Source organism: Macrobrachium nipponense, chromosome 36 (genome assembly GCF_015104395.2).
Source record: "Macrobrachium nipponense isolate FS-2020 chromosome 36, ASM1510439v2, whole genome shotgun sequence".
In the NCBI taxonomy this organism is placed as follows: domain Eukaryota; kingdom Metazoa; phylum Arthropoda; class Malacostraca; order Decapoda; family Palaemonidae; genus Macrobrachium; species Macrobrachium nipponense.
This window is the reverse complement of record NC_087220.1, coordinates 40,024,997-40,052,231: the sequence shown is the minus strand read 5'-3', so window position 1 is coordinate 40,052,231 and position 27,235 is coordinate 40,024,997. Positions and strand designations below refer to the sequence as shown.

The following is a 27,235-nucleotide window of genomic DNA, read 5'->3' as shown; positions in this document are numbered from 1 at the left end:
AACTGAGGGGATTGGACATCTCGAACTCGTTCGAGATCTCCTTGTTTCTATGAGGAGCTTCGAAAGGTCTTGCCCACCCAGGGAACTCAGGACCCCCTGCGTGGGACGTGACTCTTCGTCCTTAGGAGTCTGACTCGAACGCCGTTCGAGCCACTCCGAGAGTCGTCAGTACAGGGATCTGACCCTCAAGACCCTCTTCTTGCTGGCCCTGGCATCGGCGGAACGAGAGTAGGGGAACTTCATGGTCTTTTCCTATGATGTACGACACTCCAAGGGATGGGGATCTGTGACGCTCGATTTGTTCGTCCCGAACTTCGTTGCGAAGACTCAGAAACCGTCGATCCCTGACGACAGGTTCGAGTCATTCACGATTCCCTCCCTATTGGACTTCACCGATAATGATGCGGATGAGATGCTGCTTTGTCCCTGAGGGCGCTACGGCGCTATCTGAAGAGAACTCGACACCTCAGGCCTGAGTGTCGACGCCTCTTCGTTAGCACCGGGGTCACCAAGAAAGAAGTATCAAGAACACTCTTTCATTCTGGCTGCGTGAGGTCATCAGGAGGGCGTATGAGGCTGATGGTAGTGACGACATCCGTACGTCCCGTCCGAGAGCTCACGAAGTCAGAAGTATTGGCCCCTCGTTGGCGTTTCGTAAGAACTTCTCCGTGGCGCAGGTCCTGAAGGCAGGGTCTGGTCTAATAACCAGACTACCTTACGTCCTTCTACCTTCGGGATATTGCCCACAGGTCCTTGGATACTTTTTCCTTGGGACCCGTGGTGGCTGCTCAACAAGTTGTGTAGCTAACCCAGACCCTCGCAGGCTGAACAGCATCGAGTCCTGGTGTGACTGTGTGGATGGATGTGTGAGTGAGTGAGTGACTGGCTCTCTCTTCCATCTTTTCCCTCCTCCTCTACCTGTGGCAGAGGGCCACGGTCGTCACTACGCTGGATGAGGACGAGATGCAGGTGAGCTATATGACAGAGCCCCATCCTATCCCTTTCACTAGGGATAGGGGCAGAATATCCACCACTTCCTTCTACAAGGGGGGGAAGTGGATGCCTACAAGAGTCAAACCAATGACTTTATATTTGCTCCTGTACAGGAACAAGTTCTTACATTGCTGGTACGAAGAGATACGCATGCCTCTCTCTTAGTACTCGGTCCAGAGGTCTGACCATTGATCCTACGGTGCACACCCCGATCAATCGGACAGAGGGCTTGGATCCCTCCCTCGCTCTTACGACCAGGGAGGCTTCCAAGGTTGGGCGAAACCAGTCTGTTCACAAAAGACTCAGATTCCTCCCACCAGAAGTGAGTCTTCCTATTGTAAAAGGACCGAAGGTTTGTATGCCGTGTCGGAACAAATGACAATTTGTCTAAAATTGCATTTTTCCTAACTTATACAAACCTGAGGTCCTTTTACACATAGCCCCACCTCATGCCACCCCTCACTCTGCAGTTTTTTGCTTGGGCCAAAAGCAAAAGTGATTTGTTTTTTACCTCCCAGTCGCGCTGCGCGCAGCCTGTCGGACAAGCAGTTAACTACCGAACCCTTGTTCGAAAGCTTACGACCTATCCAGCTGCCGCTAGTACCTTCCTATTGTAAAAGGACCTCAGGTTTGTATAGTTAGGAAAAATGCAATTTTAGACAAATTGTCATTTTAATACGGTTTACCTTAATGTAACAGTATTATAGAGTATTCTATTACGCTAGAGTATAAGTTATATGATGCTTTCGTGTCTTCGAGAAGTGATCGGAGAAGCAAATCTTTATTGGTGAATTGAGAGTAGGAATTTGAAACTTTTTTATTCGTGTTAGAAGAGGTTTTCCATGAATTACCAGTACCTTCTAGGACTTTCCTAGGAAGAAATTGTTAAAAAGGATTGTGTAGACGACACCTATTTAGTTTCTAGACTTGTCGAAGTCTCGTTCGCTTAATTATGCTTATATAAAACTTCCTGAAGCTCGATAAAATTTTATAGATTCCTTTATTAAATGGAGTAACTGGCAACTCTGGAAAGGGAAGGCCAGTCGGCTTTCGAAGACTGCTTTCGCTTTGAATTGAGAGAGAGACAGCGCAGTACCATGTTGTTCTCAGTCGTGAGCGGTCAGTTACAGCTCTCTCTCCTGCGAATGGGATAACTAACCGTATCTCTTCCCTACAATCGTGGTCTTAGCCTCGGATTGAGGGAATACTGAAGCTGTCATAAATAAATATTGTCTGCCTTTTGTTAGGAAGCTTTCAATAAGAAAGATATTACAACCTTTCAATGCTGTTTACCGTAGATAACATGATTAAAGGATTCTAATGCAGCAGAACATTATATTATTTAATGCACTCATACTTACGAAAGCATGTCTTATTAGAGTACATACTTAGTGAGAAGAGAGATGTATTAGAGATTCACTTCAAGACTAAGCTATGGTTAAGTCTTTCGAGAAACGACACAACCGTATTAGAATCGGATATTGCGCAGAAGTTGTATGAGTCGAATGGGAAACATTCTTTTAGTGGGGAATGGTTTCCCTGAATGGATTATACTACGTATATAATAGTTTTTCATAAGAAGAACGGAATTAACATATGAAAGGATGTCGGGTACCATAAAGACACGATGTTCTGGCACATAACATAAAGAATAATTAGTAGGCGCTAGCCAAAATATTTCTCGTTCAGGAAAAAGGGGGGGGGGATACGGAAGAATTAACAGAGGAAAGAATAATTCCCCTTCCGATATACTCGAATTAGAGGAAATTGAGAAGAAAAATCCAAACTATGGAAATACTGTAAAATTATAGGATTCTTACAGCACCTCTTCTTATTTTTGATATCGAGATTTCCTGACCACGGTTGCAAGTAACAATGGGCCAGAAGCGTGACGCCTCCCAGGAGCGAGGCGCCAAGCAAGCGCTGAGGACGCTGCGAGACGCGAGACGCCAAGCCAAAAGCGTGACGCCTCCCAGGAGCGAGCGCCAACGGCAAGCGCGAGGACGCTGCGAGGCGCGAGACGCCAGCCAGAAGCGTGACGCCTCCCAGGAGCGAGGCACCAAGGCAAGCTCGAGGACGCTGCAAGGTGCGAGACGCCAGCCAGAAGCGTGACGCCTCCCGGAGCGAGCACAGGCAAGCGCGAGGACGCTGCAAGGCGCGAGACGCCAGCCAGAAGCGTGACGCCTCCCAGGAGCGAGGCACCAGGCAAGCTCGAGGACGCTGCGGAGGCGCGGGAGACGCCAGCCAGGAGCGAGGCGCCAACCAGGCGCAAGACATCAGGATCTCCAATTTCTCAGTATTTGGAGACAGACTTTCCAAGAGTTTCCTCTTTGAGAACTGACAACAAGAAATCAGTTTTTTTTCTGACAGGGACACAAGTTATCGCACAGGCGGCGCCGTGGCCCTTGTCAGGATAACTGAAATTGCGGAAGTCTCTAACAAGAACAGACTTCTCATGTCAGTGATATATGGTCGCGTGAGCGACTTCTTTCTGGCAAGAAAAGTTGTTTTGGGAGAAACTTGCTTTGCCAGATCAACCCATCTACTGACAATTATTCTTAGATATCGCCACCGGCAAACGTAGTACGTGTCAGGATAAGTGGGTTCTGCTTTATAGACCTTTACATGGTGAAGAGAACCGATATCTTTAGAAGTCTCTCGCTTTCCTCAACCTTATGAGACAAGTGATAGAAAATATATCGGACTCATAAGTTAATCTGGGTGCAGGTTTTAGAAAGACCTTGGCACCCCTTTTTTATTGCACGTTTCGGCTAGTGCCCCTTGAACCATGCAGCTCCCCCTCTTTCTCCTCTTTCATTGTTATTAACAGGATGTTATATTATCCTACTCCTATGTAAACATATAACAAGGGAGACCTTGTAATGGTTTTGGTACTGGCAAAAGACTCGTAAGAGCTCTCAGTATTGGGTGAGAAGGCTTTACAAGTATTTGAACTGTACATTACGGCCTGATGTCCTAGGATAGGAATCTTGAATGATTCTCCTCGATCCTGGATCATTTATTAGGAGAATAGGATAATAATAATTTGTTGTTTTGCTGAATAACGATGATAGAATTTTCCGTTCTCTCGTTGCCCAGGCACAAGGACGGGAAGAAAGAATATAAGAGAGAGGTAGCAATCTACGCCATCTTTATTTTATAGAAAGGAGAATAAAATTTAGTCTTTTTCCCCTAAAATATAAACTCTTTACAGAATGTAAGACAAAGGGCGTCAAAGAAAGAGAGGATAATACGTTATGCCTCATTTTAGACTTAGAGAGGTTGGATTCACAGAGGGTCACGTTCTTCTCAGCAAGTTTTTGAAGTCTTTTCCAAGACAGTCTGAATATTCTTTCAGCATCTATTTTTAAATGGACCTAACAACCTCTCCACTCTGAGTCTGTCTGCGTGCAGACTGACCAGAAGTGGACATGAATGAGAGGATGTTTCAAGGTAAATGACAGTAGTCATGAATAAGATATAGATTACTGCAGATCGTGCTAGAGGGAATGAGGAAACTGTCCTCTTCCGATACCTCTGTGAACCACATAGCGGTTTTTTCTTCCCTTTCAGAGGGAAGAATCACCTTTGTATATTTCTGCTATCAAAGAACGCAGTAAAAGGCTATATACTCTGTCTCTATAAAGGAATTGGAGATAGCAGAGCATTAAGATCTTCGGGGATCTTATAACAATTACCTCTATACTGACAAGACTAGGAGATCTTATAATTACAATGGGATCCTATTTGGGCCTCAGATTCTGTGTTCTGACAAGATGGAACTGCTCCTCATCAATGTTTCTCTTGTTTCTCTGGTACTAAAAGACCAAAATGACGAGTGAAATTTTGGGCTTGGAATCTGGAATCAAATTCTAGAAAGACTAGGCAATGGGTTCCTGCCAGCATGGTATGTTTGGCAAAAGAACTAAAACCTTTATTCCTGGATCAACGCTTTCAGATAAAGGATTCGTTGTCCAGGCAATGTATTTACATTCTCATCTACAAAAGGAGATAAGGTTTAAACGTTTGGCTGACAGAGTCTTTGGAATACGATGAGGGTTTAAAAAACCACTTCCCAGAAGGTTCGAAGAGATATTTAAAGAGCTAGAAATCAGGAATCCTCCCAATTTCAGCTCAGAATCTCCTTAGACTTCCAGGCTCTTTCCCTGCCTTCGTGCAAGGATAGGGAAGAGTTTTGCAACAAGAGAACTCTTCAACATGTAGGAAGAGTGCTCGTTAGCAACGGAAGTATCAAGTATGATCCTCCTCGGAGGAAGACTGGTCTCTCGGACTATTAGATTTCCTATCGTCTACTGGATGTAGCTGACTAAAATTACCTCCCTTGTTACGGAGGCCATAAGCTCAAAGTGAAAGAATTTCTTCCACCCTTTTCCATTCTCCTGATAAACGATTGTGGATGTTCAGACTTTCGGACAATGTAGCGCCAATCAGGCGCCAAATGCCAAACAGGCGTAAAGACGCCAGAGCAAGACAGTCCAAATAAACACTCATTGTCTGATGAGGAGAAGGAGTAGGCCTCCAATCTGGCGCAGATGCGCTAGAGGCGAATAAATCAGGCAAATAAAGTGTCCGAGGTGGACATTGCCAGTTTTTCATCGAGACTCTTAAACAAGCTCGAATCTCCAGGCCAAAGTGGGGGAGAAGTCAGCCAGGCGCGAGGCGCCAGGCAAGCGAAGCGCCAGCCAGGCGCGAGGCGCCAGCCAGGCGCGAGGCGACAGCCAGGCGCGAGGCGCCAGCCAGGCGCGAGGCGCCAGGCAGGCGCGAAGCACCAGCCAGGCGCAAGCCAGGCTCTGGGCTTCATCCAGAAGAGATCTATTTCAAAGAAAGCCCTGGTCTTCTTTGGAAACAGTGGAATCTCTAAAGCACTTCTTGAGTAACTCGATGATTCCTTCAAACAGCTAAGAATTAAAAGCGCTTGAAGTGCGGGCTTTTAACAATTCTTGTTCTTTCCATAACAATATGTCGTGAGAGACATATTAGCTGTAATAACGGGAGATGCAACTCTGTGTTGACTCCTCTTTGCACGAAGGAGATCAAGTGGGCCTATGAGAGATCCTTCTCTCTTTGTTATACGTGTCCACGGATGCGTTGCTGGGATAGGGAGACGACACTGATCCTTAACTAGTGAATTATTTTTTTATTTTTTTTTAACATAAGTGTATTATTTTCTGGGTTTATTTGAAATGAGTTTGGGGATAGCTCTTTTCAAATTAAGCACAAACCCTCGTGTTAGGATCAGGTGATCGGGATCGGTGTTGTGCTCCTTAAATTATGCCAATAGGCATTGGTGTATTGTCATGTAAGTGGATAAGACCCCATTGACAAATGACCACTAGATTCTGTCAAGTAAGTGGATAAGACCCCATTGACAGATCTACAAGAACTCTTAGCCATAGGTCACATCCTCGCTGAGGCTCTTGAGACGAAGCAGACTACTAGCAATAGCTAGGAAGTCGACCCTTCGTCTAAACACATAGGAACCAGGTTTTATTTATTTATTTATTACCTACAACGTATGTTGTTTACCTGTATATTCAGTAATAGCTGTCTTTTACCCTCCACCAATGGTGTGAATCAGCTTTGTATATATCTGACGGGTAAGTTGAATGTATAAAAATGATATTGTTATGATACAATAAAAAGTTTTATACATAATTACCTGGCAGATATATACAATTAAATGGCCCACCAGCCTCCCCTCAGGAGACAGCTGGAAAGAAAAAATAAGGAATTAGAAAACGGATATGGTTCCTATTCCCGCCACCCAGCGGCGAGGGGGTAGATCACCTGACCTACCTGCTGCGTGTGCCGCGAAATTCGAATTTCTGTCGGGGACGACGGAGTAATAGCTATGTATATATCTGCCAGGTAAGTATGTATAAAACTTTATTGTATCATAACAATATCATTTTTGTTTACAATCGTTACGCAGGCGCGCAAGCGCGAATTTCTTTCTTATCACACTAAAAAGTATCAGTGACACATCTCAAAAATTATTTCGTCACTTTGACATAAATTTTGCACAGTTTTAAATTATCCGTTACATGAAGTATTATATATGAAAATGTGCGCAATTTCATTTAAAATACAACGAAAAAATACTCATGATTGTAGCTTTTATCAGTTTTGAAATATTTCCATATAAATAACGATAAGTGCCAAAATTTCAACCTTCGGTCAACTTTGACTCTACCGAAATGGTCGAAAAACCCAATTGTAAGCTAAAACGCTTATATTTTAGTAATATTCAACTATTTACCTTAATTTTGCAACAAATTAGAAGTCTCTAGCACAATATTTCGATTTATGGTGAATTTATGAAAAAACCTTTTCCTTACGTCCGCACGGTAACTCTTCCGAAAAAAATCATACATGCGATTGTGGTAATGTTTGCACCATTTTAAAATTAGCCGTTACATAAAGTTTTATATATGGAAATGTGCGCAATTTCATGCACAATACAACTTAAAACAACCCATGGTTGTAGCTTTTATCAGTTTTGAAATATTTTCATATAAAAAATGTTGTGACAAATTTTCAACCTTCTGTCATTTTGACTCTACCAAAATGGTCGTAAAACGCAATTGTAAGCTAAAAACTCTTATATTTTAGTAATATTCAATCATTTACCTTCATTTTGTAACAAATTGTAAGTCTCTAGCACACATATTTCGATTTATGGTGAATTTATGAAAAAAATAACATTTCTTACGTCCGTGCGGTAACTCTTCCGAAAAAATCATACGTGCGATTGTGGTAGTGTTTGCACCATTTTAAATTAGCCGTTACATAAAAGTTTTATATATGAAATGTGCGCAATTTCATGTAGAATACAACAAAAAATAATTGAAGGTTGTAGCTTTCTCATTTTTGAAATATTTGCATATAAATCACGATAAATAGAAAAAAAACCACGTTCGGTCAACTTTGACTCTCACGAAATGGTCGAAAAACGAAAAACAATTGTAAGCTAAAACTCTTATATTTTAGTAATATTCAATCATTTACCTTCATTTTGCAACAAATTGGAAGTCTCTAGCACAATATTTCGATTTATGGTGAATTTATGAAAAAACTTTCCTTCCCTCCGCGCTCGGATTCTCCGCCATAAATCTCTGAAATGCGTACATCGCATTCTCGGAAAATTTTCTCCGTTTCATATTAGGCATTTCATAGAGTTTTATATATAAAATGTGCGCAATTTCATGTAGAATAAAAGGAAAAATATTTGAAGGTTGTAGCTTTTCTAATTTCCAAAATAATTGCATATAAAAAAAAAATTTATAAAAAAATTTCGACATTTGGTCAACTTTAACTCGTCCGAAATGGTAGAAAACTGCAATTGTAAGCTAAAAACTCTTACAGTATCGTAATATTCCATCATTTAACTTCATCTTGAAACAAATTCGAAGTCTCTATAACAATATTTAGATTTATGGTGAATTTAAAAAAAAAAATATATTGTTTTACGTCTGCGCGTTACGAATTTATGCATCATTTTGTGATAATAGTTTTCTTCTGTGTTTGCTTTTTATTGTTTTACAATGTGTTATATACCAAAATGATCGCAATTTAGTGTACATTACAACGAAAAAAAAGTAACTTGTTACCTTTAAACTGTTTTGCGCACAGCGCGATTTTAATACAATTATATGAAATTTCGTTTTTGCGCTATCTATATCGCATTATATATATGATAATGATAATTTTTTTCATTTCTGATGGTTGCATACTAAACTTCAGCCAATGACACAAAAAGGAGCCAAAAATGAACTCTTAATCTTGAAAACTAAGCGCTGTGTTTTTTTGAAAAAAATAATTATTTATTAATAAACATTACCTTAATATAATTTATCTAGCCCTAAAATCCCAAAAAACCGCACCAAAATTTACCACATTGGCAACCCTGTTACCTCCTATGCTGTCCGCCAGTTGGCAACACTGTCGTTGACAGATACGAAAAACCTTCCCTCAAATCAGTTGTTAACGAGCGCCCGTGTTGTTTACATCACGGCCGCTCTTTATAAATTTCCTTAAACATTTTTGTGCCTTTAAAGCTTTCATTATTTGTTAAATGAGACTTTATATGAATTACCACTCACGCATTACATCACGAAATAGTGAATTAACTTTGATTTCTGTAGTGGTTCTTATCTTAAATTACGAACTTTTGCGCGACCCGGAACTACTGACCTGTCCAATTCTACAATGGATTACCAAGAAATTACGATGCTTCCTTCTGCCAGCAACATCAGGAACTGCCCGGTTTGTGGGACAAGGATGAGTAGCAGGGAGTATGAAACCACATGACATTTGTAGCTCTTGTCGTGGACAGGTTTGTGACTTGACTTCTCGTTGTGACGTATGTAAGCCCTGGTCTGACGAGGATATGACTGCTTATATGAAACGCCAAACAATCTTGCAGCGTAAAAGATCGGTTAAGGAGAAAAAGAAATCGATTGCTAGAACTGTATCTAACGAATTCTTTGACTTGGGCGCTCATGATTCTGGCTCTTCGGTGGTTTCGGTATCGTACGACTCCGACTCCGAATTAATTGATGCTTTGCCCCCTGTACAACCGGTAATTAGTGAAGTTATTTTCGATGTAGATTCGAGATTTTGGCAATGGAAACTACCTGGAACAGAATTTTAAGAAATTACAGCTTAGTCTAGATAGAGATATTTCTGCTAAGTTTAACAATCTGTCAGAGAATTTTCAAGAAGCCTTTACTAGAATGTCTAACACACTTTTAGATTCATTTTCAGCTCCTCGTCAGGTACCTGTCGACAGCACCATGGGTAACGGTGCGACAGATACCCCGGCTTGTGAACTCCGTCGTGGCGAAGGCCTAAGGGGGATCCGGTCCGGGCAGGTGCCTAACGAATCTTTACCCAACGTGTCCCCTGTTAGTCCCGTAACAGTGCCAAAGGCGCTTATTTAGGAGAAGGGGGGGAGGGATATTAGTGTCAGACCTAAGATAGCTAGTCGTCAGGATTTTACTTCAGAGGAAGTTTCTAAGTTAGGATCTGACGATGATGATGATGATGACGCGGATTCGTGTGATATTGATGTTTCCTCGAATGGATGTCATGATGTAGAATTCAAGAAACTTTTTGATTTAATTTTGAGTTTTCTTCCTCAGGCGAGGCCTAAAGAGCAGAAGCAGCCTCCGCCTCGTTGTATTACAGAAGGGATTTTTCTTGACGGTCCTTCCCGGTCACGGGAATTTTTACGTTTTCCTTTTGCCCAGAGGTTCGCGAGAGTGAGGGCGGACGTTGCCGCTAACTTTCGAAGGTGATCGGGGAAGGGAAGAGGAAGCTCTCTTCTCTTCTACGACACCGGAGAGGAGTTTACCAGGTGGCGGATGATTCTTCATTCTCTCGACCCCCCAAGCCAAATCCTGATTTTGTCCGACTTTCAAGTCAACCCTTGCCTTCTAAGGCTTCGGTCTCTGTCTCAATTGAAGATTTTATTGCTATGGAGGCTGTTATGAGCTCCTTACAAGAAGCTCAATCCTTCAATATGTGGGTCCTCGGAGGGCTTTTAATGTATATCAAGGGACTCCGGGTTTGTTCCTCCTGATGCTCCTCTTTTTGAGAAATTCTGCTCATCCATTTCAATCGCTTCTGTACATCAGAACGAGCTTGCTGGCGTTCAATGCAGGCCTTTCTTGTTTCTCTAGGCGTAACCTGTATTTGTCGCAGTTACCCTCCTCTGTATCGGAGATTCAGAGAACCCGTCTGTGTTTCCTCTCTCCTTTTGGCGATTTTCTTTTCGATATTTCTGTGCTTTCTGAGGTTTTGAAGGAACATCAAGGTGATGCCTCTTCCCAAGCTCACTGGGCCTTATCAAGAGCTTTTTCCTCTGGTCTTCCTCCCGTTCCTTCAAGGAGTAAGCGTAAGTTTAGGACCAGATCTGTACCTTCTGCTCCAGCCCAACACCTCCTTCTGGCTTTTTTTTCCAGAGTACATCTCAGGTTGCTGGTGCCTCTTCTTCATCCTCTGGTGCTCACCCTTTGAAACGCGGGAGAGGTTCTTGGCGTGGCTCTAAGGGCAGAGAAAGAGCTCAACCTCCAGGAGGACCTTCTTCTTCTTCTTCTTCTTCTTCTTCTTCTTCCTTGTCTCTGCGTAAGAATTTTCGGAAGTAGGAGTCATCACCTCGCCTGGAGACCGCCCAGTTATGGAGCTTGTCTCTCCCGCCATTGGTCAGCTTGGCAGGGGAGAGCGGTGGATGCTTGGGTGGTGGAGGTCCTGAAGGAAGGTTACGAGATCCCTTTTGTTTCCAGACCTCCACTTTCCAATCGTCCTCTCGAGTTCAGCAGTTATTCCCCTCACTCAATCAGGGGTCAAGCCTTGGAGAAGGAGCTTTCGGCCCTCTTGGAGAAGGATGCCATAGAGCGAGCTCCTCCTTCTCCCGGGTTTTACTCTCGGATGTTTGTAGTTCTAAAGGCCTCGGGTGCCTGGCGCCCCATCATAGATCTTTCGGTTTTGAACAAGTTCATTCTAAAGTCCAAGTTCAGGATGGAGACGGTCCAGACTGTTCTTTCATCCGTCAGGAGGGGGGACTGGATGATTTCCATCGATCTGCAGGATGCTTATCTGCAAATCCCCATCCATCCAAGAAGCAGACCTTACCTACGGTTTTTCATGGACATACACGGGAGCTTTTTCCAGTTCAAGACCCTTTGTTTCGGCCTCACCACTGCTCCACAGGTCTTTTCTCGGGTGATGGCTCCTGTTTCAGCTATTCTGCATCAGTTAAACGTAAGGATGCTTCGGTATCTGGACGATTGGCTAGTCCAGGCCGAATCTCTAGAGAAATGTCTCCGGTCGAGGGAGATAGTTCTGTCTCTTTGTGTCGAGTTGGGCATTCGTGTCAACTTCGACAAGTCCAATCTAATCCCTTGCCAGATCATGACTTATCTGGGGATTGTTTTGAATTCCCAGATTTTGAGGGTTTCTCCCGCTCAGAAACGGATAGACAAGCTTCTGAGTCTGATCGAAGAATTTTTGTCCTCCGTAACGCAGCCAGTTTCTCTTTGGAGGTCTCTCCTGGGCCATTTGTCATCCCTCATCCAACTGGTTCCCGGAGGTCGTCTCAGAATGAGGTCCTTCAGTCGACACTTCGCCAGTCATGGGATTTCGTGTCCGAGGACACGATAGTCGCCTCTTCTCCACAATGTCAGAAGGATCTCCGTTGGTGGATGCAAGTTCACCGCCTCAAGTCAGGGACATCTCTTCTTTCGGTTCCTCCGGACCTAATGTTTTGGTCAGACGCCTCGGATCAAGGTTGGGGCGCACACCTGGGCTCCGAAGCCGCTTCGGGCCTTTGGTTAGAGGAGGAGAGGAGCATGTCAATAAATTGGAGGGAACTGAGGGCAGTGTACCTAGGCCTTCTTTCATTTCAGGAACAACTGTTGGAGTCGGTTGTCGCGATCTTTGTCGACAACACCACAGCAGTCTCGTACTTGAGAAACCAAGGCGGCACACAGTCGGATCTTCTCACTCAAGAAGCCCGATCAATCCTGTGTTGGGCAGAAGACAGGGGGATTACGTTGGTCCCTCAGTTTATCCTGGGCCTTCACAACGTCTTAGCAGACGCCTTGTCGAGACCGAACGAAGTTCAAGGGTCGGAGTGGACACTTTGCCAGAAAGTCTTCGACAGCCTCAAGAAGAAATGGCCTGTCACAGTCGATCTGTTTGCCACCCCACTGAATTTTCGGTGCCAGATATTCTTCGCCCCTTACCAGACTCCTCAGAGTGCCGGGACAGACTCTCTTTTGCAGGACTGGGAGGGACTTCAAGCCTATGCTTTTCCTCCGTTCTCTCTGGTGAGGTCAGTCCTCAACAAAGTGAGGGCAACCAAGCGTCTGGATCTCACCTTGATCGCCCCCTTCTGGCCACAGAAGGAGTGGTTTCCCGACCTTCTGGAAGCACTGGTGGAACCCCCCATTCGCCTGCCAGAGAGACCAGATCTTCTCAAACAACCCCATTTTCATCGGTTCCATCAGAGGCTCCACATGCTTCATCTTCATGCCTGGAGACTGTCAGGAGGTTCTCCAAGCACGAAGGGTTCTCCTCCAGAGTGGCGCGACAGTTGGCTCTTGCCAGGCGGCAATCAACCAGAGTAAATTATCAGGCTAAATGGTCGGTTTACAGACGTTGGTGTAAGTCTCAATTTCTAGACCTTCCTTACCGAAAGTAGCGGAGTTTTTAGTTCATTTACATCATGACAGGGCCCTGTCACCTTCGTGCATTAAGGGTTATAGGTCTATGCTTTCCTATGTTTTTAAGGCAAGGCTTCCTGAGATCTCTTCATCTTATGTCATTAGAGATTTACTTCGATCTTTTTCCCTATCTCGACCCAGGCCGCAGTGTTCGCCTCCGACATGGGACGTTAACAAAGTCCTTCAAGCCTTAAGGTTCCCTCCGTTGAGCCTCTGAATTCTGCCAAATTTAGGGACCTCTCTTCTAAGACACTCTTCCTTGTCTCACTGGCTACAGCCAAGAGGGTGGGTGAACTGCAAGCACTCTCTTTTCTGGTTGCCAGATCTGGACAAGACATGATTTTGTCATACCTTCCTGAATTTGTCGCAAAGACTGAATCGTCTGATAATTCCATTCCCAGGTCTTTCGTACTGAAGTCGCTGGTCGACTTTGTTGGTAATTTAAATGAGGAATTAGTTCTTTGCCCTGTTAGGGCGCTCTCATGTTATTTACGCCGCACGAAGGACATTCAGGGTCGTCCCCGTCATCTGTTTGTTTCACCCCCGAAATGTCAAGAGACCTATTTCAAAGAATGGTGTATCCTTTTTTCTTAGAGATCTGATCGTTAAAACTGGTGGTTCGGCTGCTGGGGAAGACCAGACGCCGAGAGCACACAGTATTAGAGCAGTTGCTACATCAGTTAGCCTTTTATGAAGAACGTCTCAGTCGCCAAGGTGCTTGAGGCGGCGACTTGGCGTTCTAATTCTGTTTTTGCTCTTTTTACTTGAGGGATATTTCTCTAGTTCTAGGCGACCTTCGTTCTTTGGGCCCGTTGGTGATGGCAGGACAGGTCGTCAGACAGGAGAATTAGGTAGTCTTCCTGTTTTACGTTTGGTTGCTACCTGTATATTATTCATTAATTTTTGTTTTGTTGTATATATTTTTGTTTTTGTATTATAACCCATGGCAGTTTTTGACGTAGTTATAATGGGAATTAGGCGTTTGGTATTTAGGTGTTTTTGATGACAAAAGGACTGACTGCTTGGCAACTCATGCTGCTTCCATTTTCAGTGTGAAATGGTTCCAGCCACTGGGTTGTCGGCACTGGCGACTACGCTTCTCCCAGAGTCGATGCTGACCTAGGACTAGCCACTGGTTCGCTTGTCCTGACGACTCCTGCTTCTTTCCACTGTCCTGGACAGGGAATTAGTCGATGGATCGTCTGCTGTCATCTGGTGACTCGCTCACCATCTACTTTTTGTCTCACCTGTCTTCTCGGAGTCAGACACTCGTGTGAGATCCAAGGCGACATTTAGTAGCCCTGAGTTTCTTGTTGACGAAGTCGGTTGCGTTGATACACCCCCGATGATCGTGTAACACGAGACCAGGTTGGACTGTCAGGCACTCGTCCTTCGGGACTGAATCGCCTTTTTGCTCCGCGCTCCTTTCTCTTGGCACCAGAAAGCTCGAGTTAGGAGTTGCTCATGAGCCGATTCGTTGCTGGCGACTTCGGGTTGCGTTGATACACCCCCAAGGTTTGCTTAGCTTTGAATCGCCCAGACAGTCCAGACACTCATCCTTTAGGGAAAGAATAGTGCTTGATAGTCTTCAGGGTGCAGCCTTGCTGTCCGCAATTCGTCTGACTGGTCACCTGGTCGGGCACACCTGACTTTAGTACAGACGGACTGACTATGCACTTACTCCTTGTCCTGTGCTACCGCAGTTGGTGGCATTATGGTAGGAGACTTTGAGTTGTTAGTATCTTTGACCTTGGGTTGAGTTTTGACTGCCTATGATATATCTTTGTTTGTTTTCTCCTATTCTGTCCGAAGGGGAAATTGTATTCAGATTCCCTCCTCCTTTTCAATGTGGTTAATCGGGCTAGATAAATTATATTAAGGTAATGTTTATTAATATGGAATTTTTATTCTAAAATTAATATTAATAATACTTACCTGTATAATTTATCTAGTCCCACCCATCCTACCCCACGATCTGCCTATCACTACTGATTTGAGGGAAGGTTTTTTCGTATCTGTCAACGACAGTGTTGCAACTGGCGGACAGAATAGGAGGTAACAGGGTTGCCAATGTGGTAAATTTTGGTGCGGTTTTTGGGGATTTAGGGCTAGATAAATTATACAGGTAAGTATTATTAATATTAATTTTAGAATAAAAATTCCATTTTCCGCTTCCTCGCTCATTCCGAAACACCTCCGGCACACGGGAGACAATTTTTTTTTACCGCTTGGGCGTTTAAGGGTTAATAAACTATGCTTTTACTTTGGGTTTATTGTTCAGGATAACTGTATATAAGAACATTGCAGGTTGATTAATTGAATAGAGTTTTGCAGTGTATAGATAAATTATTTTCTCATAACTCTGTTTAACTCTTCTCAGAATTGTAAACTCTACACACAAAGGTTCCCTCGGAGGTAGTGAACCTATCACAATGACTATGCGTTGTGGTACCCAAGAAGGAGTGTGTTGCAGTGTTTTTCAGCATGACACACAACGGGACCTGGCTACTTGGGTGAAGGTGCTAGTTCAGGGTGCACATAGTGCAGTTAAAAGACAGAAGGAAGTTGCTTGTTGTAAGTATTACAGAGAATACTTAGCTTTTTTGTATATTACAACACTATTTTTATAAAAAGTTTATTTTACCTGTACCAACCATTTACTCATTGTGTCTTTGACCCAACAGCAACAAAGCTGAGGAATTGGGAGGGGGGCAATTAAGCTACATTACGTAGTGGATTTGTATTTTTAAAAATCTTTCATTTAAAGAAAAGAAAAAATATTTTCATCCGTTGCAAAACCTGTTACAGGCAGTCCCCGTTTGTTATCGGTGGACTCGGTTATCAGCGATCCGGTTTTGTGGCGCTTGTCTAGTGCCATAAAATCGGCAATTTATGGCGTCATAAGGTGCTAATAATGAGTTATGGCACCATAACATACCTAATAGAGGCACCATAATGGCACTTATGGTGCTGATAACCGGTTATCGGCGCCATAAGCGTCATTATGGCCCCATAAATCACCAAGTTTCGGTTAATGGTGGTTTTAACTTATCAGCACCCTCTGAGAACGGAACCCCGTAGATAATCAGGGACTGCTTGTACTTTAATATGGTCTGATTAGCAAGTTCATCTGAAGGCTCACTTAGCTGCTGAGACTTTTTAAGAGAAAAAGACCTTACAGTACAAAAGTGGCACCTGGGATCAGATGTACAGTAGAACCCTGGACCTCAGCGATAATCTGTTCCAGAAGAGGTGTAGAAATTTTTTCGAGATCTGAATCAATATTTTCCATAAGAAATAACTGAAAATGGATTAATCCATTCCTGACCACCCATTATTGCCCTAAGCCTTGTCTTCTTATACAAAACTGTACTTAAATTACATTAAACAGTTCAGAGTTTAAAAATATCATGTATATTTGTTATTTTTAAATTAGTATTACTGTATAAAAAAAAACTGGCTTACATCCACTGCAGCCGTATTACCAGTGGTTTACTGGGCGCCATAGGCTAGCTACTACTACACAGAATGCCACATTATGGGTATGCACAAATCTTGTTGCTAACATAATAAAACATTGAAAAACAAGCCTAACTAATACAGTAAATTAATAAAATATTAAAATTAAGCCAAATTATGTTGATCATAACTTATGAAAATTTGGCAGCTTGTGGCATGGGGCGGATGTAAACAAACCTGTGTACGTACATATACATATTGTATGCACAAAATCACTTTAAAATATATATTTCAATCAATGTTATGATACTAAAACTTTTTTCATATAATATCCTTGTAAAATAGGGATGGGTCTTCTACGGCAGCAAATTACTAACCTCTTTTTTACTAGGAAGCTTACAAAGTGTAGATTTCGTTTGCTACTGAACCACACTTGCGAAGAAAATCACAATCTTGAGAACAATCTGTGTCATGAAAGTCCATAGTTATATGATAAAGTAGACTATTACCTTTGTAAAAATACAGTGGTTACCTCGAGATACGAAAGGCTCAACTTACGAAAAACTCGAGATACGAAAGCTAATACGAAATATTTTACGGCTCTACATACGAAAATTGCTCAAGATACGAAAGGTTGTTGCTGTAAAGTCCAAGATTCGCCCGGACCTCCGATAACAATTTTGAAACTCTTGCGCTGCCAACAGTAGACTCGCCACCATCCTCCTGCTCTCCCATTGGTTCCTGATGCTAGTCACTGCCATGAGATCCTTCTCTCCTATTGGTCAGCATCCTTCCCATCATACATCTATTACATAGCAGCGTGCCTTGGCCACTCGGTACTAGCATTGTTATTGTACACACGCAATGTTCGTTCATTCTAACAATTTCGTTTATTAACGTAAATTCTTTAGTGATTTCATTGCAATATACGTACTTTATCGTGTTGTGTGAGAACTTTACTTTACTTATATGTAAATTATGTACAGTATATATGTAGTCATGGGTCCCAAGAAAGTTGAAATTCACGGAAAGAAGGGGATGCTCTCTTTGGCGACGAAGATGGAGATTATCAAGAAGTATGAAGCTGGTATGCGATTTAGTGTGATCGCCAAGGAATATGGCCGAAATCCGTCGACAATGGGCACCATCCTTAAGCAGAAGGATGTCATCAAAGCAGCTACACCTTCCAAGGGCATCACTATTTTGTCCAGCAAGAGGAGCCACGTGCACGATGAGATGGAAAGGCTTCTTCTTGTCTGGATAAAAGACGAAGAAATCGCTGGCGATACGATAACGGAGACGGCAATCTCCCACAAGGCCAGCGCTATTTTCGGCGATTTGATTGCCCAGGCCGAAGACAACGGAGGAGAAGGGACATCAATGCCAACCCCAGAGTTCAAGGCTTCGCATGGGTGGTTTGAGAAATTCCGTAAACGGACTGGCATCCATTCGGTGGTGCGGCATGGGGAGGCTGCCAGCTTGGACATGAAAGCGGCCGAAGCCTTTAAAAAGACGTTCGACGAGATGATGACCAAGGAAGGCTACAGTTCTCAGCAAGTCTTCAACTGTGATGAGACTGGCCTTTTTTGGAAAAAATGCCTCGTCAGATGTATATCACGGAGGAAGAGAAGAAGCTACCCGGGCATAAGCCTATGAAAGACAGGCTTACGCTCGCACTTTGTTCCAACGCCAGTGGGGATTGCAAGGTGAAGCCCCTACTGGTCTATCATTCCGAGACTCCTCGAGCCTTCAAGGCCCACAAAGTGATTAAGGGGAAGTTTCCAGTGATGTGGAGGGCTAATGCGAAAGCCTGGGTAACGAGGCTTTTGTTCACGGAGCGGGTAAATCTGTGTTTCGGCCCGACAGTGAAGAAATGGAAGAGAAGCGCCTCCCTCTGAAATGTCTGCTGGTGTTGGACAATGCCTCTGCCCACCCTCCTGGCCTCGAGGAAGATATCCTAGTGGAGTATTCTTTCATCAAGGTTCTTTATCTTCTGCCTAACACCACCCCTCTCCTCCAGCCCATGGAACAGCAAGTGATATCGAACTTTAAGAAGCTGTATACGAAACATCTTTTCAAGAGATGTTTCGACATCACCGATACCACAAACCTCACCTTGCGTGAATTTTGGGAGGAGCATTTCGATGTTGTCATATGCATCCTACTCATTGACCAAGCTTGGCAGGAGGTTTCGAGGCGAACCTTGAATTCCTCGTTGAGGGATTCGACGTGGGCGAAGCTGGTGCTGCAGATTCAGAAACAGTTGACGATCCTGAAACTGTTTTGCAACCAGATCTTGACGAGATCGTTGCACTCGGCAAGTCCATGGGGCTGGTCGTCGACGAGGACAACATCAACGACCTTCTCGAGGAGCACCAAGAGGAGCTTACGATGGATGGCCTGAAGGAGTTGGAGGCCAACGACCTGTGTAAGCCCCGAAAAGGCTTACACAGGTTGTATGCTTGCGCAGTTCGATGAGGCTTGCCTGAGTTGTTTCAGGAACATTGTGAAAAGTAGGCAGAAGCAATCTTCCTTGGATAGTTATTTTTTAAAGAGGCCTTAGTATAGCAGGAGTAAGCAAAAAGGAAGAACCAAGTGATACTAAAAAAACAAAGTTGAAAGTAGTGGTGAAGTTGAAATTTTGTAAAAAAAAAAAAAAAAAAAAAAAAAAAAAAAAAAAAAAAAAAACATAAGATAAAAAAACTAAAAAACAAAAAAAAAAAAAATGTAAAAATCAAAAAGACCAAAAATAAATTTCTAATTCTAGTTTTTTGTAAAGTTAAGTGTTACAGTTTTGTTATTCGTAAAGTTTAATTTATGCATGTTTTCTTACATTTTTTTATGTGTTTCGTAAAGTTAAGTGTACGTACATACGTACGTATCTGCCGTTTGTCCTCCTCCTCTGTTGCCACTTTTGGAGATAGCCTCACTCGAAAGGTAAGCTTCCACATTTTACTACATACGTACAGTATTTCTTGTATACCATTTACACTAATACACTTTATTTACAGGTAATTAGCAGTACATATTAAGTTAGGTATTGAATGGTCCAAATTGTTGTAGTATTTCATTGTTTATAGGTCAATTTAGCTTTATTATGAAATTTACTGGGGTGTTTTTGGAGGGCTTGGAGCGGATTAGCCATTTTACATGTAAAATGCGGTCCAAGATACGAAAAACTCATGATACGAAGGCCGCCTCGGAACGGATTAATTTCGTATCTCGAGGTACCACTGTATACAAAGACTTTCGAACAATGTTTAGTGGTTACATTAACGCCATTGATGTTGAAAGCCTTCACTATTGATTGTGGATTTTATGACACATCGCTCATTACCAAACCTCAGAACGGTGTTAAAAAATCTTTGTGTATTTTTCATTATTATTAATTGTCGATTTTTATGACATACATTTTTCTCACTACCAAACCTCACACATAAGCACTACATTTACGTACTACGCAACGCATATGTGTATGTGTGTGTGCAAAGTTTTTAGACTAGGACTAAAAAAAAATGGAGGATGGATGCTTGCTTACAGCAGGGAAATTCCCAAAAGCAAGAACTGTGCGTATACCAAAACAATAGAAGTGGAGTTAACAAGTTTTAAACAAACCATAGCGACACCGCCACCATTGTTACCAGATGCAGTATCATCATTTGATGCTTTTAGCATATTTAAGGTAAATTTCATAGTGTAGCATAATATTTGGCTTAACAACCCATTTAGTATAATTTTGTAAAGTTTGGCATAATATACATAGACTCATTAAAAATAACAAACATACCTCACTTATTTTGTAAAAATATCGTACATAATATTTAATAAATTAAGTTTATCAATCTGTCGTAAGAGAAAATCTAAACGCAGATTTGATGTGTCCCTTGTACATACTGCCCAAGCGTCACTAATGTCTGTGTTTCATAAAATGCGCAAAACAAAATCCCAAAAATAATTTTGGAGAATGAACAAGACTTGGATAGTGAATGGCATGCATTAATTAATTACAAGTGACGATATTGACAGTTCTCTTTACGAAAACATTGACAGAGTCATTCTAGGTTAAAGTTTATCCTGGTAATAAAGCTAGCCTGAGCCTTGCTAACCATAACCATATGCAGACTGTGAGCGCATTTCTCCATGGTAAAATAAAAAAAGTCAAATGTTTCGCTAAAATATAAAATAGTATAAAATATAAAAACTTTACAAAATTTGTTAAGTTTTTATATTTTTGTTTGTTTGATCTTTCTTCTTTATTTGGTTTGGTTTAATTTAGTAGACTACGAATCAAAAATTGAAGTTTCTCTTGACTGCTACAGCTCTAGGAATTTCTGGGTAGCTGACCTACTTTCGTCATGGCTGTCCGGTGGTCCTTTCTTTTTCCAGCTGGTGCTCTCCTTCACAGCTGTCCTTCTCGATGATTCTACAAAGGAGAATGTCCCACCTAGAATAGGTGGGGGATAAGCTTTTATCCTACCTGTTGGTCATTCATATTGTTTGCAGATTATCTAACGCCATCCTTTAGGTGTGATGGATTGACTTAATTCCTCCCCTTGTGGGTGGAACTGATGACGTCACCGGAACTGTCAAGTTTCCGGTGAGAGTGTAGAGGTCAGGCCACAGGGGAAGATTTTTATGGGAGCACTTAGATTAAAACTGTGCATTTTATGGCTACTGTTCAAGACTCATCCTGTGACACTCTCTCTCTCTCTCTCTCTCTCTCTCTCTCTCTCTCTCTCTCTCTCTCTCGCTCTCTCTCTCTCTCTCTCATCTCTCTCTCTCTCTCTCTCTCTCTCTCTTTTATATTTACGCTATTCTTAACTGATATTCTCCTAACTATCATTACTATTTCATATAGAGTTTAGCATCAAATGGAAGTGAGATCTAAGCATAATATTAGCCTAATTTTGATAGATTTAGCATAATTTCATATAGAGTTTAGCATCAAATGGGAAGTGAGATCTAAGTTAGCATAATTTTGTCATCCCACTTGCACAATTTTGATAGATTTAGCATAATTTCATATATATTGGGAAGTGAGATCTAAGTTAGCATAACATTAGCATGATTTTGATAGATTTAGCATCATTTCACGCATCAAATGAGATCTGGTAACACAAAACGCCACCAACAACACTGACTAGTGGCGGTTGACTGAAACAGTTTTGTTTAACCCTCTTACGCCGATTGGGACGTATTAAACGTCGAGTCAAAATGTCTCCCGTATGCGATTGGACGTAATATACCGTCGGCTCAAAAAAGTTTTTTAAAAATTCGCGGAAAAATACTTATAGGCCTACCAGCCGAAAACTTTTGTATCACGCGCCTTGGGGGATGCTGGGAGTTCACGGATCAAGGCGGTTTTTGTTTTTTTGTTTACAATCGCTACGCAGTCGCGCAAGCGCGAATTTCTTTCTTATCGCACTAAAAAGTATCAGTGACACATCTCGGAAATTATTTCGTCACTTTGACATAATTATTGCACCATTTTAAATTATCCTTTACATGAAGTATTATATATGAAAATGTGCGCAATTTCATGCACAATACAACTAAAAAATACTCATGATTGTAGCTTTTATCAATTTTGAAATATTTTCATATAAATAACGATAAGTGCAAAAATTTCAACCTCTTCGGTCAACTTTGACTCTATAGAAATGGTCGAGAAACGCAATTGTAAGCTAAAATTCTTATATTATAGTAATATTCAATCATTTGCCTTCATTTTGCAACAAATTGGACGTCTCTAGCACAATATTTCGATTTATGGTGAATTTATGAAAAAACTTTTTCCTTACGTTCGTGCGATAACTCTTCCGATAAATTTTTTCGTGCGATTGTCCTAATGTTTGCACCCTTTTAAATTTGCCGTTACATAAAGTTTTATATATGGAAATGTGCGCAATTTCATGCACAATACAACAAAAAACAACCCATGGTTGTAGCTTTTATCAGTTTTGAAATATTTTCATATAAATAACGTTAAGTGCAAAAATTTCAACTTTCGGTCAACTTTGACTCTACCGAAATGGTCGAAAAACGCAATTGTAAGCTAAAACTCTTATATTCTAGTAATATTCAATCATTTACCTTCATTTTGCAACGACTTGGAAGTCTCTAGCACAATATTTCGATTTATGGTGAATTTATGAAAAAAAAAAATTACGTTCGCGCGGTAACTCTTCCAAAAAAATCAGAATTTTTTTGTGCGATTGTCGAAATGTTTGCACCATTTAAAATTAGCTGTTACATAAAGTTTTATATATGAAAATGTGCGCAATTTCATGTAGAATACAACTAAAAATGATTGAAGGTGTAGCTTTTCTCTTTTTTCAAAATATTTGCATATAAATCACGATAAATAGAAAAAAAAAACAACCGTTCGGTCAAATTTGACTACCGAAATAGTTGAAAAAACGCAATTGTAAGCTAAAACTCTTACGGCCTAGTAATATTCCGTCATTTTCTTAATTTTGAAACAAATTTGAAGTCTCTAAAACAATATTGTGATTTATGGTGAATTTTTGAAAAATATATTTACCTTTCACTCCGCGCGCCGATTCGCGGGCCGCAAGTCTCCGAAAATACGTACATGGCAGTATCCTAATATTTGCTCCTTTTCATATTAGCCTTTTATAGAGTTTAATATATCAAAATGTGTGCAAATTCATGAAGAATACAATAAAAATAATTGAATGAAGGTTGTAGCTTTTTCCCATCTTTGAAATATGTTCATATGTAAAAAATATATATATTAAAATTTCGACATTCGGTCAAATTTAACTCGTCCAAAATGGTCGAAATCTGCAATTCTAATCTAAAACTCTTACAGTATCGTAATATTCAATCATTTGTCTTAATTTTGAAACAAATTGGAAGTCTCTAGAACATTATTTAGAATTACGGTGAATTTTTGAAAATAACATTTTTTTACGTCCGCTCGTTACGAATTCGTACATCATTTTGTGATAATATTTTTCCGGTGTTGCTTTTATTGTTTTACTATGAATTATATATCAAAATGATTGCAATTTAGTGTACAATACAACGAAAAAAAAGTAACTCGTTAGCTTTGACCGTTTTTTGCACAGCGTGATTTGAATACAATTATCTATGAATTTTTTTTTTTTCGCTACCATATATCGCATTATTTACATATGATAATGATATTATTTTTCATTTCTGATGATTGCATACTAAACTTCAGGCAATGAAAAAAAATGAGCCAAAAATGAACTCTTAATCTTCAAAACTAAGCGCGCTGTGATTTTTTGAAAAAATTATTTTTTCCGGTTCCGCGCTCACTCCAAACCGGCGCCGGCATACAGGAGAGGTTTTGATTTTTAGGGCTTCGGCGTAAGAGGGTTAAAAACGTCATATGGCCACTCTGGTTGAATTCTGGAATTTTGTTCGAATTCTAATGCAAAGTTTACTCCAAATTTAGTGTCAAAACCCGATTATGTCAGGTTCTAATACGGTTGAGGCCTCCAGCGTTCTACTGTATAAACAAACCCAAGTTTCCCAGAGAAATAGGGATTCAAGAATTGAACCAAAACCCCTATAGAAAAAATTGGAGGAATTTAAGAATGGTTGGGACTCCAAATAATTGGCACTAATATCTTAAAAAGGAGCCAAGTTGGGATTGTTAAGGAATGAACATGACTCTCCAAAGCAGTATCTGATTATGAAATGTTAAAGCTCTCATGGAAGAAAAACATTTGGTGGCCTACAGTAAAGACTACCCAGATGCCAGTTGTGGCAAAAGGTATGAAGTTACCCAAGGTGATGCTATTTGAAGCAAAACCAACCTGCCTCTTTGAGAGAGAGATATTGATTGATGAACATCAGCCAGAGAAAGTCTGGCTCTTGCAGTGAAGGAACAAAATACAAGGCCAAGAAGTCTCTGGTTGCTTGGAGTATTAAAAAATCTATGGAACTTTGGGCCATAGGATTTTGGCCCTAGAGGAAACTGTTTAAAGAGGTTGTACACTTCTAGATCTGCAGGAGTCAAGGATTAATTTGAGTATCCTTATACTATTGAAAAATCTTTTTAGGACAAATTTTCAGTCATTCCTTTAAGCTAAAACTGTTTGAGCTGACCAAACAAAGTTTAGTTTTAATCTGGTTGGTGAGCAAGGTGTTGCATTCCTAGTATGTATCCTTGAGGAAAGCCAGTCACATTGTAGGGCCAAATTGCAGCAGAGGGAGCCTAAAACAAGATTGACTATATGGATCAGACCTGAGGTGAACTGAGCGTCATTCCTTCCAGCTAGAAGGTGAAGACTAACAGGAGCAGCTTAAGGGGTGTGCTGCTGCCATAAGATTCTATTATAAAGTAGGTGAGCATTGTTACCTTTTGGTTGAAGGGATTTTGCTTCAGATTTTGTACTATACTTGTTAAACAAAACTGAAAATCCCTGTGTAAGGAAATACAGTAAAAGTTAAGTATATTTTAGTTTTACTTGACCACTGAGCTGATTAACAGCTCTCCTAGGGCTGGCCCGAAGGATTAGATATTTTCACTTGACTAGGAACCAATTGGTTACCTAGCAATGGGACCTACAGCTTATTGTGGGATCCGAACCACATTACATCGAGAAATGGATTTCTATCACTAGAAATAAATTCCTCTGGTTCCGCATTGGCCGAGCCGAGAATCGAACTTCGGACCACCGGAATGGTAGCCAAGTGCAAAATGCACTCGGCCAACATGGAACTAGGAAATACAATAATACCTCGACATACGAGTACTCCAACATGCAAGCATTCCAAGATATGAGCCATCCTCCGAGCAAAATTTTGCATTGAGATACGAGCACAATTTGTTCCGGTGCCATATATTTACCTCAAACTACTTTAATAAGAGAATTGTGGATGTCAATCCGGTACTGACCAGAAAAAATCCGGTTATCCCTTCCACACCTAGACAGGTACATGCCCCGAGGGTCAACGACCATGTGACCCACGACCTCAGTGCTTTCCTGATCACTGACCCTTCCACACTTATCAGCTCATCTTCCGTGTATCGGCCCGATCCTTTGTTGTTTCCCTTCGCTTCTAAGTGTAAGTGTATCCCTCCCTTGTGTGTTTTTGTGCCCTTTGCTCTAAAATCATATGAGGCAGTCCCCGGTTATTGACAGACTCGGTTAACAGCGATCCAGTTTTATGGTGCTTGTCTAGCGAATCTTATGGCACCATAACAGGCCAAGTTTCAGTTATTAGCGCCATAAGGTTCTGATAATAGAGTTATGGTGCCATAACATACCTAACAGAGGTGCCATTAACCAAAAACTTTGCACCATAAGCACCATAAATCACAGTTTCAGTTAATGGCGGTTTTCGATTATCAGAGACTCCCTGTGATTTGTTGCTGTTATTGTGGACTTTCATCACTGAACAACACCCTCGTAGCTGCCCTGTGATTATTAACTCTACTTATACTGGTAAATGTGCCTCATCCTGTTGAAGAAGTCTTGCAGAATTTGGAGAAGTAGTTGAGAAGGAAGAGTGTAGTCATCTTCATCTTCGTAATCATCATATTTTTCTTTAACCTCCTTCCTTTTGACTTCTAAGGCTCTCTGCTGAAGAAAGAAGGTACAGGCAGTCCCCAATTATTGGCAGGGGTTCCGTTCTCGGCTGGGTGCTATTAAGTGAAAAACTGCCATTAACTAAAACTCGGCAATTTATGGTGCTTATGGCACCAAGTTTCGGTTAATGGCAGCAATAACTGGTTAATGGTGCCAATAACCAGTTAATGGCAATTCTGTTAGCTATGTTATGGCGCTATAACTCTATTATGTATCAGCACCTTATGGCACCGATAACTGAAACTTGGCTTTTATGGTACCACACATTGCCGATTTTATGGCACTAGACATGCACCATAAAACCAGATCGCCATTAACTGTGATCGTTGATAATTGGGGACTGCCTGTAGTCTCCTCCCCACCCTAAAAAGTCCTGTTAAGGGACTTTTAAGTGTCTGCCTCCTTGAACTGAGAAGGCGTTGTTTGCACTTCCGTTGGCCCGCCTGTTCCCTCGGAAACAGGAACGGTTTCTCTGTCCCCAGGGTCTAGTGTGTCGGGAGCATTAGAAGCGCAAACTTTGGGTCACACTTCTGCTGCTAGTCCCAGAGGTTCTACCCCTAAGTCTAGTTCTTTGTCAGGCGCTTGTTTGCGAGATTCCCCAAGTGCACGTAAATCTACAGATTCGCATGCATGTGACACGCCTTGCTGGTGATCGCTCGGTACCCAGGGTGTTGAGACCAGTAGGTGGTCCCCCACTCAGTCCTTTCGAGAGGTTTTGGCATTGACAAGGACTGGGATGCGTCGGAAGACGGTACCTGGCATTGCCAGTGAGGTGCATGCTCAACTCACCCAGACCATGGTCATGTTTGTGTGACCGACCGGTCTCGGTGGTAGCGAACATTTCTCCTGTGCAAGAGTTTCATAACCCTCCTCGTGAAAGCGTTTCTCCAGGGCAAGAAAACACTCTTAGATTCATGTCACGGCCCTCAGCGCAGGTTGATGGCT

At 41.7% G+C, this 27,235-nt stretch overlaps 1 protein-coding gene and 1 pseudogene across 4 annotated transcripts in view; one reads left to right on the top strand and one right to left on the bottom strand.

Annotated features, from left to right (window-relative positions):
• Positions 1-27,235, bottom strand: part of LOC135203574 (beta-1-syntrophin-like) — a 204,206-nt gene that overhangs the window by 140,144 nt on the left and 36,827 nt on the right. The gene's annotated exons all lie outside the window — the stretch shown is intronic.
• LOC135203240 (beta-2-syntrophin-like) overlaps positions 1-27,235 on the top strand; it is a 55,574-nt pseudogene that overhangs the window by 9,041 nt on the left and 19,298 nt on the right.